We start from the raw sequence: 22,051 nt of genomic DNA on the forward strand, positions 1-22,051 counted from the left end.
GTGTAACAAAATAAACAAAGAGGATATACCTCATTGAAGACCAAAGAATGAATGCTCTGAAGAACCAGCCTCATGAAGTTGTCCTGAAAGAAGCGTAGCACCACTTCTTGCTTTGTTCTCTTCACACCCTTTCGGTGCCTTAAAAGTGTTTCTCACACTTTCTTCCTGCTTTCCGGCTCTCACTTTCTCTCTCTCATCCATCCCTTAAATAGAGGATGAGACTCATATTTAATGAGGAAGACTAAACGTCTTGCACAACTTACAATGCGCCTGAATCGCCTTACAAATCGCTATCCAGCGAGTACTGAAACAAATTGCTATGCAACTTAAAACACTAACCACAAATCATCGTCGACAAATCGTTGATCCTCAAAACTCTGAACAGCTAAATCGTCATTCAGCTGTGAGGACTCCTATAAATCACTATCCAGCGAATACTCCAAAACGTCCTCGAGAAGGTCAAGCATCGTGCTTGAGAATTTTGTCACGATAATGAATATGCATCGAACTACTGATGATGCCATAAATGATCAGTTATCAGACGATCCATTTCCAAGATAGATGGGTCCCATAAGGAGGGAAACCCAACAAGACCAAGGTACTTATTGAAGATCCAATTTGATTGATAGTTCATTGCAATAAAATTCTTTGCAGAGTTTTTCCTTTGTAATTTCTATATGTTGGACTTGAATGCTCCATCTGTAGGTGCAATATTTCATTTCTTTACCTGTATCTTCCAGGGTGTCTTTATCAATCCGGCTTTCATTTAACCATATGGTCTCACTCTAATAGAGGTAAATTGTGTCTGGTAATATGTTTATGCTATAAGCATCTTCCTATATATTGACAGAGATATATGATAATAATAAAAAAAAACATTTATGGATGCAGTTTTAAGATGCGCCAGTAGTATCCTTTTGCTGGAGCAAAGTTGCGCCAGTAAAAAGCTTGTTGGCGTAGAATTGTGTCAGTATTAAACTTTTGTTGCCGCAAAACTGCGCCAATAAAAAATCTTTTTAATTTTGCAAAAGATCGATACTGGCGCAGATATGCACCAGTAATAAGGTTTTCCTCGCTCCAAATTATGCCAGTGAAATAAGACTTTGTTGGTGGTGTAAAGTAGCACCAAGAAATGCATTAACAACGATACCTTTCCTAGCGCAACTAATGACGCACTATTGTGTTAGTAAAGGTTTTCGCTAGCGCAATTAGTGCTCCAGCAAAAGCTGGTTTTCTTGTAGTGTCTTATCACTTTTCACTTACTTCTCCTTCACTTCTTACATTTTTCATACTAAAAAATTAAATTTTTTTATAACAAACTTGCAAGTTTTTTTTTTATATAAGTTGGGGTTAGGCAGATCTCTACCAGATATCTTTTAAGTCCCATGTAACAGAGGAAACCTGGGCCTTCTGCTTGGCACAAGACCCCACTTACCACATCTATGGTAACAAACTTGCAAGTTGCTTTTATATTGTTTTATATTTATGTTCACGTCATTTCTTATTTGTATCTATCTGTGTTTCATATTTTTTTATTTGTGTTTCCTTTTCATTTTGTAATGGACTTGCATAATCGCTTCATAACTATATCTCTTTTCCCACTTCATATTACTTTTTAACACTCGCTTCCCGCTTCTAAGTCACTTCTTATATCTATTTTTTTCCTAGTAATTAGTAATTATGGTTGTTTTTATTAGAGATAACACTTTAAGTATGCTTTTCCGATGTGCTATCTTGACCATAAAATTTTAAAAGATAATGCAATGCAATTATTTGAAGCATCTTCTTGTAAGATTGGCCTCATCAGAGAAACTAGAGAAACTGGGTTTTCATCAATAAAAGATTCAACACCAAGCTTTTGAGCTAAAGAACTATGAAAGGGCAAGATATTATTTGATTTTCTAACTTCTTGTTTAACTATTTGTATGCAGCTTGTCAGAAGTTCTGGACCTCCCTTAGGTTGAGGAGGATGAAGATCTTCAATAGTGCTACTTTAATTGTGGGGATAACTAGAAAGTTGGTAGCAGAACAGAACTATCTTTAAGGTACCACGAAGGTGGTATCCCATGTGGTAAGTGGGGTCTTGTGTCAAGTTGAAGGCCCATGATCGAATCCCTCTCTCACATAGGGCAGCTGTTGTTCTAGTAGGGGTCCGCCTAACCCCAGTTTTCCTTTCAAAAAAAAATGTCTTTTAAGGTTGATTTATGTTTTTTTTTATTATGAGAGACCACCATCACGGTCCGGACATCCCATTATGGTTGAGCTGTGTTAGTTGACTGTGGTCCTGTTTCAATGTCTGTATTGAAAAACTCCATCAGTTCTCACTCCCACCCACTGGGAATAGTTTCTTTTCTTTTTTTTTTCTTTTCTTTTTTTGAAAGGCAAGTTAAGGTTAGGCAGACCCCCACCAGTTATTATTCAATGTACCGCTAGGGTTTTGAACCTGCAACATCCCACCACAGGGTGACGTTCACTGACAACTTCTACCAACCATGTGGAGCCCCCGTTGGTAGGAATAGTTTCTTATTGGCTTCAACCTTGTAACATTCCAAGTATCAGACTGACGTTGTCCTTCAACTTGAACACCTTAAGCCAACCCACCTAGCCAGAGACCTTGTAATTTCCTATGAGATTCTCAAGGTAATATCATTTTATTGATAGCTTCTCGAACAAAATATCTAGAAAGTCCAAAGGCTTGGACACGTTTATTGAATACAATAAGGAAACAGAAACCTTTTGAACAATAAATTATTAAGAACCAATGGAGGAGGTAAATATATCAAGGATTTTTTTAGTATATAAAATGTCGAATTTAATATTATGATGCATTTTACCCCACAACACAATGGTGAAGCAGAAAGACACGATCGAACACTCTTAAATATGATGCGATTTTGGGATAGGCATTCAAGTAAATTTGACCCATCAAGGATAAATTGTATAAAGCTCCAAGTAATTCATGGATTGGGATGCATTGCACTCTTACATTGCCATGTGTTCAAGTTGTACAAGATTGTACTTGGAATAAGATTTTATTTAATCGATTACTTTTTTCTTTTGATTAATGAAAAATTAATTGAGCTAATCAAATTTGTTATTGCTTTAATAGGCCCTATCATATCCCAACTAGGCATTATTTCAGTAGTGCATCTATGGACGAAGGCCAAGCATGAGGGAACCATAGTTCTCTCTAATAATATATTTTCATTATTCAAACCTTTGAAAAGAGTAACTTATCCTCTAAAACAATCCTTAGTATCCCAACTTAAACAAGATCTCAGAGTTCAAAAGAAAAATATTTTTTTTGCTAAACTAAGTGAAAAACCCCTTATGTGATCATACCAGTACTAATGCTTTGGATCCTATAGGAACTCTAAAGTTAAGCATGCTTGAGCGAGAGTATTACTGAGATGGGTGACTTACTGAGAAATCATCGTGTTGCACTCTTAAGCCCCAAGGGGGGTTGGCGTAGTGGAGTGGGGCCTTGGCTGCTAGACAGGTAGTCAAAGTTTGATTCTCATGGGTGTCGCCCCTATGTGCAAGTCAATGCATAGCATAGGCCCCAGGGGTTGGGGTCCTAGCCTCTGAGATTTACGTTGTTGACACGATGACTGTAGGTATGACAGGCTGAATTGGCATGACTAGTTCTTCGTGCCGGGTGTGGTTTATTCGGATTATAAATCAAAAAAAGAAAGTGAAAAATCCCCATCATTGACCATGTATTGGCAAGCCTCTGGCTGATAAAACCCTTGAATTCTCTCTACTCATTGGAAAGTATACCTAAATATGACCTTACAACAAGGGACACCTCTCATGGATTTTGATATATATATATATATATATATATATATATATAGGTGACAACTAAAAAGAAAAAAAAACTTTAAAATAGGCAAACACCTTATTGAAGAGGCTATTTATTAACTTTAATTTAAAAGTATCTTAATCTACCTTAACCACTAATCAAATGCCTCCTTGACACCTTTCTTCCAACTCTTGCATGAAGAGTTTGACCCAACTTAACCTCAACCTCAAATCTTTTTCTTTTAAAGGATCTTTGATGTAAAGTTTCCCTTTATCAAAATTTACACCCCTGCTTCATAATCCCATATATCTAATTAGGAATTACTAACTTTATGTCATCAGTTTTAGAACTTAATATATTTCAAAAGAGTTCATATTTCACATTATATGTAGCGTTGATGCATGGTGTCCACTTGTTTGATAGCCACTCATCTTGACATTTCTCGAGATAGGTGTGGTGTTCATCTCCAGATCAAGGTCCTATTTTGGTGATAGCCACTCCTCGTATAGATCACACTATCAGTTTTATTCTCTAGGTAGTCAACAAAATTGAAAGAGACATTACCTGCAAGATTAAAGAAAGTTGATCTAGAGTCAGAATTGACGAAGGCAATAAATTGTTTGAATTGCTCCTCGAATAATTATGGCAAACTGTGACCGACATTTGGCATAGAGGCAACACCTTGTGTTAACCCATTGGTGGCAGCAACATGAGGAAGTCTAAACGTTTGATCAGTTGTGGTGGAGCTTTTGTTTGAAACTTGGTTAAGTGTCGCATTTGATGAACTTCCTCTTCTAGGATGATTTAGAAGATAACCATGCATCACATAACACTTGGATTTGTAATGTCTAAGCATCCTGTAATGGTCACACTTGGGCCAGTTTCAATTTTTTTTCAGGATTATAGTCATTGAAATTAGACTTGGTTTGAGCGTTAGGATTACCCTTGATATAGAATGTTGCAGATTCTGATAGGTTACTCATAGACTGAAGTAAGTGTTGCTTTTCTTCTTGAAGGACCATGGAGTACACCTTGCTAATGTTAGGTAATGGTTGAATGGCAAGGATTTGACTTTGAATGCTGGCAAAACTTTTATTCACAGATATGCCAAAAAATGATGCAAGTTAATCCCATAAGGCTTTTAGACTAGTAAAGTATGTTGACAAGGATGATTGCTCTTATCAATATTCTGTGATAAGTTTCTTTAAGTGGAACATACAGGTAGTGTTACCTTAAGAAAACCTCCTCAAGGTCGATCCATACATCTCTTGTTGTCTCGGCATAGATAACATTGCTTGTGATATCTTTCATCAATGCATTCAACAGCCATGACAAGATCATGACATTGCAGCGACTCTATTGTGGTCATTCAGGAGAGGACGAAGATGGTTAATAGATGCTTTCATCTACGAATCTGTACTTATTCTTCGCGCTCAATGCCATCTTCATGGCTCAATGCCATCTTCATGGCTCACTTCCATGTTGAATAATTGTCTCCATCTGATTGGGTTGACACCAAGATAGCGTCAGGGTTGTTAGAGAGTGATAAATATAATAAGGTATGATTTTACATCTTTGCTTACATTCTATGCATTGACTAATAAACTTTCACTGTCGGTATCAACCATGAGAATTAATGGATAGAAGAAAGGATGGTGAAACAAGAAGACACACTTACCTGGGAAGTGATAAGGATTTTTTTAGAACCTGCTCTGATTCCATGTGAAAATGTTATCTCATTTTCAATCCTGAAATTCACTCTTTACATTTTAAATCCTGAAATTCGCTCTTCATATGGTATCAGAATGGGTTTTAAGAAAATTTATGTCACTTCCCAAATAAGTGTGTCTTCTTTTTTCACCATCATTTTCTCTATCGAGTGATTTCTATGGTTGATAACGATGGTGAAAGTTTGTTATTCAATGTTCATAACCTAAGCAGAGATGCATAATCATCTCCTTATTATATTCACCACGCCAAGATAACCTCAGCATTGTCATGGTGTTAGCCCAATTAAATGGGGATAACTATTCAACATGGAAGCGAGCCATAAAGATGGCATTGAGAGTGAAGAATAAGTACAAATTTGTAGACAGGAGCATCTCTCAACCGTCTCCATCATCCTTTGAATGGCCATAGTGGAGTCATTGTAATGACATTATCTTGTCATGGTTATTGAATGCATTGATGAAAGATATCACAAGTAGCATTATCTATGCCGAAACAACAAGGGAAATATGGATCGACCTTGAGGAGATGTTCTCTCAAGGTAACACTACTCGTATCTTCCACTTGAAGAAACTTACATGGAGCATCGACAAGAACAATCGTCCTTGTCTATATACTTTATTGTCTTAACAACCTTATGGGATAAGCTAGAATCTTATTCTCGCATCTTCGTGTGCAAGCAAAGCATCACCCAACAACAAGAAAAAGTATTTCAGTTTCTCATGGGACTGAATAAAAGTTTTGCCAGCATTCGAAGTGAAATCCTTGTCATTCAACCTTTGCCCAACATTAGTAAGGTGTACTTCATGGTTCTTCAAGAAGAAAAAATAATGTTTACTTCAACCCATGAGTAACCCATCATAATATGCAACATTCTATATCAAAAGTAATCATATTATGCAACATTCTATATCAAAAGTAATCATAATATTCAAACCAAGTTCAATTCCAACTACCATAATCCTGAAAAATTCAGAACTAGCCCAAGTATGATCATTACTAGATGCTTGGACATTACAAATCTAAGTGTTATGAAAAGTTCATCAAATGCGACACTTAACCAAGGCTCCAACACAACTGATCAAGCGTATGGACCTCTTCATGTTGTTGCTACCAGTTTGTTGATGCAAGTTGTTGCCTCTACATCAAATGTTGGTCACAGTTATCCGAAGAACAATTCAAATAGTTCCTTGCCTTCATCAATAGGGACTCTACACCAACTTTCGCTAATCTTGCAGGTAACGTCTCTTTCAATTATGTTGACCATTTGTCTTCTTGGATCATTGACACTGAAACTTTCAATCACATAACATCCTACCTCCATTCTTTGTGTAATGTTAAGAGTCTTGTGAAAGCAAAACTGATTCACCTTCCCAATGGTCAAAGTCTAAGGATTTCACATATGGGTGACACCATTGCATCACCAATTCTCAAACTTTCAGACATCCTTTGCATTCCAAAGTTCCATTTCAATCTTCTTTATGCTAGTAAGCTAACTCAATCATTGCATGTGTTGCAATATTCTTTCTTACTTTTTGTGTTTTTCAATACCTTTCATCGAAGAAGTTGACTGGAGTGGGTAAAGTGCAGGACGACTTATATTATCTTTCCAATTTCCCAAGTAGTTGAGCCTTCTATACTGAATCTCACTCCAATTCTCGTATTTGGCATCTGCGTCTTGAACACCCATCCAAAGAATGTATTCTTTCATTATCTCATGAAGACTCTAATATTACTCCATATTATGAATCCTTTTATGGTGCATATCATAGAGTCAAACAAACTCATTTACCATTTTCTGTTAGCACCAATAAAAGTAATTCATCTTTTGATTTAATTCATTGTGACATATGGGGTGGTTATGCTACACCATCACGCACAGGAGCATATTACTTTCTTACTGTTGTTGACGATTTTTCATGTTGCACTTGAACATATTTAATAATGCATAAATTAGAAACATATTATTTTCTAACCAAATTCATTGTCATGGTCATGACCCAATTCAACACTCAAGTAAAAAAAGAAGCACACCAACAACAGAGCAGAATTTCTTTCATATGTGACTCAAAATTATTTTCACAAAAAATGGGATTAACCATCAACAAACTTGTGTTCAACAGAATGATAGAGCCGAACGCAAACATTGTCACCTCCTTGAAGTCGCACGAGCCTTGCGATTTCATGTCAATTTACCTATTTTTTTTTTTGGAAAAATGCACTCACTGGCACTTACCTCATTAATCAAATGCCCACTCACATTTTACACAACAAAACACCCCATGAAATTCTTTTTCAAGGAAAACTAAGATATGATCACTTGCGTGTTTTCAGGTGTCTTTGTTATGCTCGTAATTTAAATGCATTCCATGACAAATTTTTCTCAAGATCCATACACTGCATTTTCATTGGCTATCCTTTTGGACAACGTGGATATCGTCTTTATGACTTGGATGAATATGACATATTCACCCGTCATGATGTTACATTTCATGAGGACATTTTCCCATTTCATGTGTCAATTCCAAACAAAGTATCAAAATAATTGGTCTTACCCGAACTTGTTATTGAACCTACCAAAGATTCTAATCCGCCAACTCTAACAATGAGACCTGGCACACCACTTGATCTAGTGAATCCTACAAATGAGACCCAAGATCAAACCACTTCACCCAATTCCTAGTTCAAGTTCTACACAACAGTCAGTTCAATTGCACATATCTGTTCGAACACACTAACATCCCAATTATCTTTTCGAATATGTGTTCCTCCACTTACACTCAGTCCACATGTGCTTTACCTAGCTCCAACGGTCATCTCTCTTCAGGTACACCATACCCCATTTCTCATTTTTTGCCCTCATAAATTCACCTCTTCTCATTTTGCATTCATATATGTTGTCATTTTTTAGAGAAAACCTTGCAACTTTAGCAAAGTGGTAAATAGTTCACATTGGCGAGATGCAATGACTACAAAAATCAAAGCTCTCGAGGACAATGATACTTTGACCATTATGTCTCTTCCCTCAGAAAAATGACCTATTGGGTGCAAATAGGTATATAAGGTGAAACAACAGGTCGATAGATCCATCAAGTGGTATAAAGTCAGATTAATAACAAAAAGGTACACCCAAATTGAGGGGTTTGACTACCATAAGATGTTTGCCCTAGTGGCAAAACTGGTTACCATGCATTGTTTACTAGCGTGTGCTACTATCAAAGGTTGGAACTTACATCAACTTGACATATGTAAATAACACACTTTTATATGGGGACCTTCATGAGGAAGTCTATATGCAATTTCTACCAAAGTTCTGAAGTGATGGGAAGAACCAAGTATATCGGCTTAGAAATCAATCTACGGTTTGAAACAATTATCCTCAAATTGGTTTAGCAAGTTGTCTCTTGCATTAAAAGTTATTGGTTTTTCACAATCCAAGTCTGACTATTCCCTCTTTACTCATAAGCTAGGAACTAGGTTTTCAATAGTACTAGCATATGTTGACGATATTGTCATCACACGAAATAATGAACACCCAGTTGAAGAAATTTTTATATAACCAATTTCATCTCAAAGACAGAAAAATTAAAGCATTTTCTGAGCATCGAAGTGGCACAGGTGCCTACAGGCATATTTTTAAGCCAACAAAAATATACTCTGGACATTTTAGACAATATGAGCCTACTTGGAGCTAAACCTACTCATTTTCCTATGAATCAAAAACTTCGCTTAACTACAAATCAAGGAGAATTTTTGGAATATTCAACCTAGTGGGCAGGTTGATACATGTCACAGTCACACAACCTGATATTGCTTACTTAGTTCACGACCTTAGTCAATCTATGTAGCAACCACGTGTTTCACATTATGATGCAATAATTTGGGTCTTACAATATCTAAAATCCACTCATGGCAAGGGCATCCTATTATCTTCTCACAATGATATTCAATTAGTGTCATATTGTAACTTTGACCGGGCAAATTGTCCTATGACTTTCATATCCACACTTTGTTATTTCACGATGCTAGGACATGGCCCACTATCTTGGAAGACTAAAAAGCAGCCCACAGTCTCAAGATCTTTCGGAGAGGCTAGATATAGGTCTAGGGGGCGTAGCTAGGATTCATGTGAGGGGGGGGGGGCAAACAGGGGTGTAGAATTTTTTTTTGAGATAAAATAAAAAATGGCTACAATTATTAATAAAAATCTATTTCATATGAACAAATCAAACTATTTGCTGCAGTCAGAGCTGGGCTAGGACTGGACTGGGTTGGGCTTGGACTGGGCTACGAAAATGGATAAAAATCTATTTCATATGGAATCAGGGCTGGGTTAGGACTGGGCTTTTAAAAAAAAGGAAACAAAAATTAACTGGACCGGGAGGCAGAACTGGGCTACAGCCCAGTTCTGCCCCCCCCCCCTGCTCCGCCTATGCATAGGTCTATGGCCACTACAATGTGTAAACTTTTGTGGCTAAAAGCTTATTTGCATAATTTAGGATTGCCTCATTCCCAGCCAATGCAATTATACTATGGCAATCAAGCTGCCCTTTATATTGTGGTGAACTCGGTGTTTCATGAACGTAACAAATACATCGATCTTGATTGTCGCCTTGATCGTGATAAAATCCAAGCTAGTCTCATCTTTACTACTCATGTTCTCACCAGATTTCAGTTAGCCAATATATTCACTAAACCCCTTGGAAGGGAACAGTTCCACTTTCTTGTAGGCAAGTTGGTTATTACAGATTTTCATGCACCAACCTGAGGAGGAGCTCATGATTAGAACTAACAGAAACATGTTGGTGAAACCCTGTAAAATCAACATGGATAGGGAGCGTACCTGAATTCGCCATAGTTCGTGTAGGAAATTCGGCATTCTCCTCAGCCAGTCGACGCCCACAATGAGCCCAGACCTTAGGTCGACGGTGAGTAGGACCCTATTCCGCTAAGTCTGAATGCGGAACTGAATTTGGGCAGGATAATGGCTATGAACACTCATCATCTTCGTAGCCTCTAACCCCTTATTTGTAATGGGAGATTAGGCAGTTACGTGAATGTGGTCTCTCCACATTCACGTAACTCCCACCCACTATCTCCATTACTTGGCCACTTACGTGACCCACTAGTAGGTGTCAAACCGGGTCAGACTGTGGGTTGGACCCATAACCCAAAATATCCAACATTCTCCCACTTGACCCATTGACACCAAAAGTGTACTAAATCGAGGTATATACCATTATCTCGATTTAATTCTTTATGTGAGTTCACATGCCACTCTTTATCACAAGGATGAATCGTATGAGTCAAGGATATGAACACCCCTTTATGAAATGTCATATTTCCTTGTACTACACTACAATTCACCTTCAATGCTTAGGCATGTAAAGAAATTACCTTTATGAATAGGTTGGTCTCTCACCTATTCTATTGGTCTTTTAATATTGTTATTCTGCTATTCTCTCTAACCCATATGAGAGATTCTTTATGCAAAATCAACAATAACACAAAACCTTAGAGAATCAAAAGATAAACACAAATGTGATCACATAATGTATTGTCATACATTAGAAGGAATAAAAAAAAAGACCCATCCCCTTTACATGTTGGGAATACAATCCCGGTGCTAGCCCTTTAGTAAGGGGATCCGCAGTCATTTCCTTCGTGCCAATTATATCAATATATACCAGATGATTCTCAGTCCTTTCTTTAACAACAAAATATTTTAACTCCATGTGTCGACACGATGTTGAGCTCTTGTTGTTATTTGAAAAGGACACGGCTGCTTTATTGTCACAAAAGATCTTTGGTGGTCTCTCAATAGAGTCCACTATACCAAGACCCATAATGAAGTTTTTTATTCAAATGACTTCTGACGTAGTCTCGTATAGAGCAATAAATTTTGCCTCCATGGTATGAGCAGCAGTGGTAAACTGCTTTCCACTTCTCCATGAGACATCACCACCAGCTAGAAGAAAAATGTATCCAGTAGTTGATTTTCTATTGTCAATACACCCTCCTAAGTCTGCATTAGAGTATCCAACGACCTCTAGGTGGTTAGCTTTTCTGTAGGTCAACATATAGTCTTTCGTTCCTTATAAATAGCGCATGACCTTCTTCGTTGCCTTCCAGTGCGCAATGCCTGGATTTGACTTATATCTACCAAGCATTCCCACAACAAATACTATATCAGGTCGAGTGCAGGTCTGCGCGTACTGTAAGCTCCCAACTGCTTAAGCATATGGGACAACATCCATCTGAGCCTTCGCAATATCATCCTGAGGACAAACCTTCAAGCTCAATTTATCTCCTTTCACTATAGGTGCCGAACTAGGAGAACAATTCTCCATCCCATATCTTTTAAGAACCTTAAAGATATAGGATTTCTGAGATAGGCCAAAAACACCCTTAGTTCTGTTACGACGGATCTCGATTCCAAGGACATAAGTGGTCTCACCCATGTCTTTCATATCGAAATGAGAGAAAAGAAAGTCTTTTGTTTTATGTAAAAGACTCAAATCATTAGTTGCAAGGAGAATATCGTCAACATATAAAACCAAAATTATGAACTTACTCCCACTAGTCTTAATGTAAATACACTGATCAACAATATTTTCAATGAATCCAAAGTTCATTATTACCTGATTGAACTTCTTATACCACTGATGGGAGGCCTGTTTAAATCCATAAATTGACTTATTCAATTTGCAAACTAAGTTATTCGAGTCATCTATACTGAAACCAAGAGGTTGTTACATGTATACCTCCTCATCCAGATCTCCATTCAGGAAGGCAGTTTTCACATCCATTTGATGCAGCTCTAAATCAAAATGAGCTACAAGGGCCATGATTATTCTCAATGATTCCTTAGTTGAGACAGGAGAAAAAGTTTCATTATAATCAATGCCCTCTATTTGTGTGAAACCTTTTGCAACAAGTCTAGCCTTGTACCTCTCCACATGACCTTTAGAGTCTGTTTTGGTTTTATAAACCCATTTACAACTAACAGGTCTAACTCCATCAGGTCGAGGTACAAGATCTCACACTTGGTTCTTTGTCATAGAGTCAAGCTCTTCTTTCATGGCATTAATCCAATGTGTTGATCTTTCACTTTCAATGGCTTCTGCAAATGTGAAGGGATCTTCATCAATGTCTATGAAATTATTTGACTCTTGTAAATACACCACATAGTCTGGATGGATAGCAGATTTCCTCATTCTGGTGAACCTCCATACAGGTGCTACAGGTGGTTCAAAATGAGCCTCTATATCCTGTTGTTGTTGTATATCCTCATCAACAACCGGATCTAGTTGGGATTGATGTTCATTGACTGGATTTTCTCTTATATTACTCGAAGGAATAATGATAGAGAAAGTCGAGTCTTTATCCTTAGCAGGTGTGAAACCTGAATCTTGCATTTCCTCAAAATCAATATTTTAAGACGCATCTATCCCAACAGAACCATTTTCAAGAAATCTTGCTTTATCTGTTTCCACTATCTGTGGTGTATGAGATGGACAATAAAACCTAAAGCCTTTCGATCTTTTTCAATAACTAATGAAGAAACCACTAGTTGTCCTAGGATCAAAAGCTTTTATATGTGGGTTATACAATTTAGCTTCTGCTGGACATCCCCATTTGTGCATATATGATAAAGAAGATTTTCTACCTGTCCATAACTCATAAGGAGTCTTTTGAACAGCCTTAGTAGGAACCTTATTCAAAATATGCACTACTGTCCTAAGAGCTTCACCCCACAAAGTCAAAGGAAGGTTTGAGTGATTCAACATTGCTCAAACCATTTCTTTAAGCGTACGGTTTCTCCTTTCAGCTACATTCTGGTAAACACTACCAGACATGGTATACTGAGGTACAATGCCTTCCTCTTTTAGAAACTGCGCTAATGGACCTTCCTTTTGTCCCATCTTAATGAAACGACCATAATATTCGTCACCTCTATCTGACCTGACAACCTTAATAACTTCACCGGTTTGTTTCTCTACTTCTTTCTTGAAGTCCTTAAAAACTTGAAAGACTTCTGATTTTTCAGATAATAAGTAGAGATACATATACCGTGAATAATCGTCTATAAAGGTGACAAAATATTTTTCACCCGTATAACACGGTGAAAAAGGGCCGCATACATCCGTATGCACTATTTCTAACTTTCCATTGCTGTGTTTGGCATCTTTCTTATATGTGTTAGACTGCTTAGCCTTTATGCAGTCAGCACATGACTCTATATTCGTAAAATCAAGGGATCCAAGGATTCCCTCTTTCACGAGTCTTTGGACTCTCTCTTTCGAGATATGTCCTAATCTACGATGCCAAAGCAAATAGGATTGATCATCCTTTAGGCCACGTTTATTGTCAATCATTGTGTTCTCAATGGAGTGAGATTCCTGAATTTGGAATTTGGTTCTTAATCAATACAAACCATCACACATATATGCAGAACCTATATTCATTGAATTTTTCATAATAATAAGTTCAAATTTTTCAAATTTAAATACAAAGTCAAACTTATCAAGTTTTGAAATTGAAATTAGGTTCCAACTATAAGATGGAACATAAAAAGTATCGACCAAATCCAATATAAATCCCAACTCCAACACAATTTTGTAGGTCCCAATGCTTTTGACATGCGAACGCATCTTATTTCCTGAGAAGATGCTTCTTTCATGCTTTGTTGGTTCCCTTTTGTTCAGAAATGCCTGCAAAGAGTTGGCAATGTGCACCGTGGCACAAGAATCAATCCACCAACTATGCAATGAAACATGAATTAGATTGCACTCATGAGAAACGAATGACCTATTACCTTTATTTTTGAGCCACTTTTTGAACTTCAAACAGTCCACCTTCTTATGCCCTTTCTTTTTGCAGAAGAAACACTTTATAGAAGGGCCTCCTGACTGGGATTTAGCTTTCGCCTGAGAGTATGAACTCTCCTCAGTGGCTTTCTTCTGATTCTTCCTTTTGAAAGAGCTTTTCTTTGGCCTCGACCTCTGTTTATCCTTATGAGAGGCCATATGTGCACTTGACACCGTCTCACCCTTCAATCTCTCATCTTCCTCAACACACTTACTCAAGAGGTCATTAAAAGACCACTAATCATTATGTGTGTTGTAAGAGATTTTAAAGGGTCCATACTCAGTAGGTAACGAGGTTAAGATCAGATGGACTAAAAAAGAGTCAGAAATGGCGAACTTCATGTCATTCAGTTGAGTCACAATATTCCTCATTTTCAAAATGTGTTGTCGGATGTGACTGTCACCAACATATTTCATAGACACTAATTTGGACATGAGAGTACTGGCCCTTGCCTTATTAGAAGTGACGAACTGAGCCTCAATGACTCTCAGAAATTCCTTCACAGTCCTACAATGAGGAATGGCGCCTCGAATGTTCTTAGCCACTCAAGATTGCAAAAGCAATAGGCTAAGTCTGTTTGAGCGCTCCCACTTCTCAGAGGCAGCCTTCTGATCGGCTGTGCTCTGCTCTGTAAGAGCGGGAGGTTCGTCAATTCTAAGGGCCAGATCTAAATCCATATAGCCCAAAGTGAATAACACAATTTCTTTCCAATCAAAAAAATTTGATCCGTCTAAGATAGGGATACTACTTGAACCGTCGATATGGAAGGAACCTGATAAATCAAGGAATGAAAACAGAAAGACATTACTATTATTGCTCAGATGAGACTCGTGTTGAAAAGGTAAAAGTGAGACCCTTTATTTTCACCTTTTCTAAGACAAACATAGTTGAGCCATTATCGTTTCACTTTGGTAAAAATGACAATACTCATAATTGCTCTGTCTCTTTAATTCTCAAGGAATTGACTTCAGTTGGTGAAACTAGTAGATCATGAATCCAGAGGCAATTCAGCACTATACCTTTGGGTACGAACATGCTTCATGGGCTGGAATGCACATCTACTATCACACCTTGTGTAAATTTGGAACACAACGACCTACCTTTGGGTAGAATCGATGTTTCATAAATTCACACACAATCATAATTACGAATCTTAATACGGTCCAAAGAATCCGTAATTAACACGATTCAGATCACTTTGGTGATTGCAAGAATCGATCAATCAAGATCTTTTACCGAAAATCCTATTCGTATTATGGAGCACGCCCATGCACACATTTTAATGCATGTATATTCATGAAATAATATCAGTTCATACTTCAACAAAAATGCATAAACTAATTGTCATAAATTTAGTTACTATTCATGCTTAAAATCATCATGCATAACTTAACCAACGCAAAAATACATGAATTAACATGCATAAGTCATGCATTATTCAAAATAAATACTTTATAAAGCATAAAAAATAACAAAAGCATACTCATATGGGTAAAACCTAGGGTCCACGAGTAGGAACCGGTCTAAAAACACTTTGAACCGGTCTGAAACCGCCCTGAACCGGTCATCTAAGGGTCCGAACCGGTTCTGAACCTTATAAACCGATTCTTAATATGAAAAAAAGTTCATAAAACCCTATAACCGTATGCCAAAATCCATGTATTTCTTTATATTTATGAAAACAGGATCTCAGCATCTCGAAACCGGTGAAAAACTGGAAAGAATCGGTCAAAAACGGCTCCGAACCGGTTCTGGAAGGGGTCGGATCAGATTCCTGATCCGATTCAGTCTTAATAGTGTTTGGATCCTGCTTTTATGGATCCAACCCAGTTTAAATGGGATTCGGGTCTGACCCGACCCTTACTTAATACGGACCAGACCCGACCCGAACAGAACCCGGGTTAGACCCGGTCCTAAATGGACCCGGGTCAAACCCGATCCGAGAGAAAAACCCGATTCTTTCCGGATCAGACCCAGACTCGGTACCATTATGGGTCCGGGTCAGATCCGAAAGGTGAATAGCAGACCCGATCCACCCAAAAGGGTTTGGATCGGGTTTGTCATCGGGTCTTCTCTCCGGACCCGATCCGGTCCCTTTATAAAAAAAGAAACAGAAACCCGATGGGTTTATGTTTAATTTTTAGGGAAACCGAAAAGGGGTTTCCACCCTTTTCGGTTCCACGGCGACCCACGTCGCCGTCACGACGATTGGGCCCGGGTGGCCGGCGACCTGCGTCACCCCACGGTGATGCCTATTCGGCGACAACCCCCCTGTCAAAAGACGTTGCCCCACGGCGACGCTTCGTGGCCTCGTCGTCCAATGGCAGAAGACCGGCACGGCCTGCCAGTCCGGCGGCAGCCCCGGCAATGTCAGCAAGGCTGCTGCCGACTGATGGCAGCCCTTGCCGACAAAACGCCCACCGGCAAAACCTTTTCCCCCAGCGACAGGTAAGGGTTAAACAATTTTTTTTTTATTGTCGTCGGTTTATAGGTCACTTCGGCGATGAGGTGGGGGTATCAATGGCGCCGACATGACCGTCGCTGTCACCTGCAGTTTTCCGACAAAAGCCCCCATCTCGATGACTGAAATGGAAAACAGAGAGAAAAGGGGTTTTTAAACCCCTTTCGACATCTGCCGGCCACATTTTCAGGCGACGGCTCCGGCAATGATCCCGGCGACGACAAAAAACCTCGCTGCAGCCCAACGACCACAGGTATAAAACGATTAATTTTTTTTATGAGGTTTGCCTGAACCGGGAATTTGATGTTGCCCTTTTCGGCAACAGTAGCCGGTGAAGACTGTCGCCTCATGGCGACAATCTGCAGCTAATCGGTGGTTGTCACCCCACGGCGACTCCACCGACGCCCAATCGCCAAAATGGCCTACACAGCCACACGCAGCGGAAATGCGTGGCAATGTGGGCCCATAACCCAATGTTGGCGATACCCTGTAAAATGAACGTGGACAGGGAGCGTACCTGAATTCGCCATAGTTCGTGTAGGAAGTTTGGCGTTCTTCTCAGCCGGTCGACGCCCACAATGAGCCCAGGCCTTAGGTCGACGGTGAGCAGGACCCTATTCCGCTAAGTCTGAATGCAGAACTGAATTTGGGCATGATAATGGCTATGAACACTCATCATCTTCGTAGCCCCTAACCCCTTATTTGTAATGGGAGATTATGCAGTTACGTGAATGTGGTCTCTCCACAGTCACGTAACTCCCACCCACTATCTCTATTACTTGGCCACTTACGTGACCCACTAGTAGGTGTCAAACCGGGTCAGACTGTGGGTTGGACCCGTAACCCAAAATGTCCAACAAAACAACGATCCCATGATTATCGTGTGATCTCATCTCCAGCCAACCGAAGGAGCCAACTCAGGAAACGGTGAAATGGTCCCACGATCTCATCTCCAATAGCCAGCCAAATGTAGGAGGCGAACTCATCTCCACCAGATCAGGAAATAACCAACCAGCTAATGCCATCCAAATGTGGAAGACATCCAGCATATTCGTGATCTTCATTTTGTGCTGTAAAATTCAAAATATAAATGTTTTCTTTGTATCCTAGTCATCCCTGCAATTTGGAAACCGGTAGTATTTATTCATCTCATTCTAAATGAAATATAAGACGTTATCCCATTTTCAATCCTGGAATTCACTTTTCACATTTATCTCAAAAAATGCTAAGATGGATGGTCATCAGTGGCAAAGTTGCATGCAGCACCACTGCATAAAAAATGACCTCTTTAAGATTTTGCAGCTCGTGCACTTTGGAACTGATACAATACTCTATTTCTTGTACAATGTAAATGGATCCAGTTATGATGTTGGGATGTCATGGAGTTTGTGTTGGGTTTGACTCAAAATTAAGTAGGCAGTAACCTAGCTAAGCCAACCTATTTGTCATTATTTGCCTAAGTTACGTTTTGGAGGGAAAACTATATATTTTTGAAAAAGTTTGGTCCTAAATCAAGAGAAGAAGGACCATCATATGGGTTTATAAGGAGTACGGATCAAGTCCAAGGCTCCCCACACCATTCATCCATGAGATGAACGATACACATAATCTTCAAAACACTTTGAATGTTGAAGTATTTATGACAGTCCAATTTTTAACCCTTGATGTTGCTCATATAAACAACAAATGGCATCACAAAACCTTGTGGGGTCCATCCATGTGAGGAGGAGTTAGCTGGTTTGGTTTTGGATGTTGTACATCCTTAAGATGTACAGTGATGGAGGAGCCTTGGACAATTTTTTGTCCAAGCCTTCTTGGACCTTATTCTCACTCATTTATAAGGGTTAAAGTTTCTTTTATGGGCAAGGCCATTAGGGGCATGTCAATTGAACTTTGAGCCATGAACTTTGGATTTTGATTTGGCTTTAACTTTGGATTTGGATTTTGGTTTCGGTTTGAATCTGGCGGTTTAGATCGGTTTGGTTTTTACCTTTACCATTCTTTTGGCTCTTGGGATGGTTTTATACCCAAGACTTTAACTGCCCCCCCTTTAAGCCTTTGATTGGCCCAATTAATAGGCTTTGATCGTTTGTTTTGACCTATGCCTAGTCAACTCAAATGTTGGAGTTGCCCTTGACCTGAAACATGCTTGCACGCAACCATTTATGGTCCAACGTTTCCAAAATCAGCCTCTTTGTTTGAGGCTCGTTAACAGCTGACCATGCTCTGGTATTTTAACATTCTTGATCTTAGTATGGCTTTTTTAGACCTGTCAACCACATTATTCACCCTTGGTCTATGCATAGGCCTTCCTAGCCATTTGGCTAGCCGTTTTGGCCACCTAGGAGCATTGATTCATAAATGTTGGCCTTAATTGCTAGCTATTGAGACTGGAGGCTATGTATATACCAGATCTCTCCCACTATCTCCATCGCTCTTCTCTCCTCTCTCTCTCTCTCTCATGATCTAGAGTTCACTAACTCTCCCTATCCTCTCCTTAATGCTTTTCTTCTTTCTAGCATTGACTTAGCCAAGAAGCTGTTGAGTAGAGCCTAGGGTGAGTTGAATCTTAATTGAGTTAAGAGGATATTTAAGTTGGTCAGTGTCAAGTCGTTGGGCCTCACCTAGTGCAGGGCGTTTGCCGACCTTCACTAGTAGGTGAAACTCACTTGTATCCTAGAAGGCAAGTTGCACGAATACCATTACACAAGAACATGATTTTAATTAGGGCAACTATTGCTTGAAAGATAGCATGTCTAACACGTGCCTCGGAGCATATCAAGTTCAAGCTTAGTTATCATACCCATTGAATTAATTTCCCAACAATTTGGTGATATGATGACCAACGAATTTCCTTGTTGAGGATCTAATTATACTTTCCTTTATAAGTGAATCCCTTATTTGAATAACAATCTAATCATGGGCCCCATCCCATGCCATATTAGCAGTCGTCCAAGCCATGTAAGATCCTTGAGGGGTGTTTGATCATGTGTCCTGCATGTCATGCAGGACGTTGCAGATGCGGGGAACCTCACAACGATCAAATATTGGATGCACATAATGTACACCCGACATGTTCGCGAAACAGTGAAACACCATTCCATCCATCTCCATTGTTACGATGAGAACAAGATGGGGGAACACCACTTAAAAAAAGACGGGCAAAGGGGGGTCTAACCTCAACCCCCTCTCTCTCTCTTCCCCTTCTCTGTTTCTCTTTATCTCTATATATAATCGGCTTCTGCTTCTTTGATTAGGGATTTTTTCTTTGATTTTTTATTTTCATTGATTAGGGCTTTGAAGCAAATGCCTTTAATTAGGGTTTTTGTTATTTAATTTGGTTAGGGCTTTTTTTTATTAAGGTTTTGAATCAAATATCTTTAATTAAGGTTTTTGATATTTAATTTGATTAGAGATTTTTTATTTGATTAGGGTTTTGAATCAAATTTCTTTAGTTAGAGTTTTTAAAATTTTTTTGACTAAGGTTTTTCTAGTATTTGATTAGAGTTGTTTTTCTTTGATCTTCTTTGGTTAGAGTTTGAATTAGGGTTTTTATAATTAATTTTATGGTTTATCTTTCTTGTAGTTTGTGATTTTTTGGTTTATCTATGATTTATTTTTTTACATTTTAGGGTTTTATGATTTATTTATGATTTTTGTGTTTATACATAAAACAATATGAATTCTTATTTTTTTCTCAAATTATCCAAAAGATAAACTTTTCTTTCGTACTTGGATCTAGTTTAACATCCATAATTGAAACTAAAATCCATAAATTTTTTATCAACTTTTGCAATTAGATCCAATATGACACTGATAAAAGCATCTATATATAAAAAAATATTAATTCTTATTTTTCTTAAATTACTCAAAATTTAAATATTTGTTAATTTTTAGATCCAATCTGATGTCCATGTTACTCATATGGTATGATGGATCGAGTTATATGATCCAAAATAAAGTTATCTGACTCATATCCATATGTGTTCAAGTTGTCCAGACAACATAAGAATCAAATGTTGGACACAAGAAACATAACTTCTTGTTCAATCAAAAAACATAGTACAATTATTGCACAACAGACAGAACATGCATTGTGTTTGTTATGCTTTGTTGTTCCATCTAATCTTGTCATCAAACACACTATGAATGTGCGATTCTCTCTCTCTCTCTCTCTCTCTATATATATATATATATGAGAGTCACTAAAATATGAACTGCAATTTTTATGATTTTTTTGTTAAAACATAAAAAATCCAGATGATTTTTCTGCAAATCCCGGTGTGAGGCCCCCACAACCACCCTGCCACCACACGGACGAGTGATCCGAACTCTCAAGCACACTTTTTAAGTCTTTAGAACAATACGCTTGTGTGTGTCCAGCGGGGTGGTTGTCAAGACGCTGAGATGAAGTCCCCATATCCTAGTGTACGGGTGTGTCCATAGAGTTCCAAGGTGGGCCATGTAAGGCTGGGTGGTCAAGGGACCACCCAGGTTTGCTTCGATAGAGAGCGGAACAGGGGATCAGGGTTGGGAAAGGGAAAAACAATTACATATAAAGGGTACATCTGGGCCATTCGATCAAAGCTTGGTTAGACGGCTCTTATTGATTTAGCAGGTTTAGCATGAAAACCATTTAACATGTTCCCATTTCTCTGACATGATAATATAAGTCTGAACCCAGACCCCAAATGTATATTAGCGGTAGTGGATCCACCCAATCAAAGGTTTATACGTGTGAATGGCACTGATCTGTAAATGGAATTAGATCCAAATCCAGAAACGATCCAAATGTGAAGCCGAATCCTATCCGAATAGTCTTTTGAATCTTACTTTAAGAATTCGTATATGAAAAATAAGGATCGCATTCATAACAGAGATCCGACGAAACCAGGACCATTTGCCCCACCTTACTAGTGGTATGTCACATGGACACCATACACATAGACACGGACACTGATATGTGCACACAATATTTTATATTAGTTCAATTTTTTATTATTTTAAGGTTTTATTCCAATAAAAATGTAGTTTTATTAACATTAAAAATATCAAAATATAGTTTTTATTGATTAAAAAATAAGAAAATTTGCATCCTCGCTCCTATTTCTATTTTAGCTTCGAGTCGAACACGAGTCACGAGTCTTCGTATCAGCGTTTCTTTGTGACCGGTTACTATCTTCGAG

The sequence above is a fragment of the Nuphar pumila genome, chromosome 6 (assembly GCF_984573655.1).
Source record: "Nuphar pumila chromosome 6, dmNupPumi1.hap1.1, whole genome shotgun sequence".
Taxonomy (NCBI): Eukaryota; Viridiplantae; Streptophyta; class Magnoliopsida; order Nymphaeales; family Nymphaeaceae; genus Nuphar; species Nuphar pumila.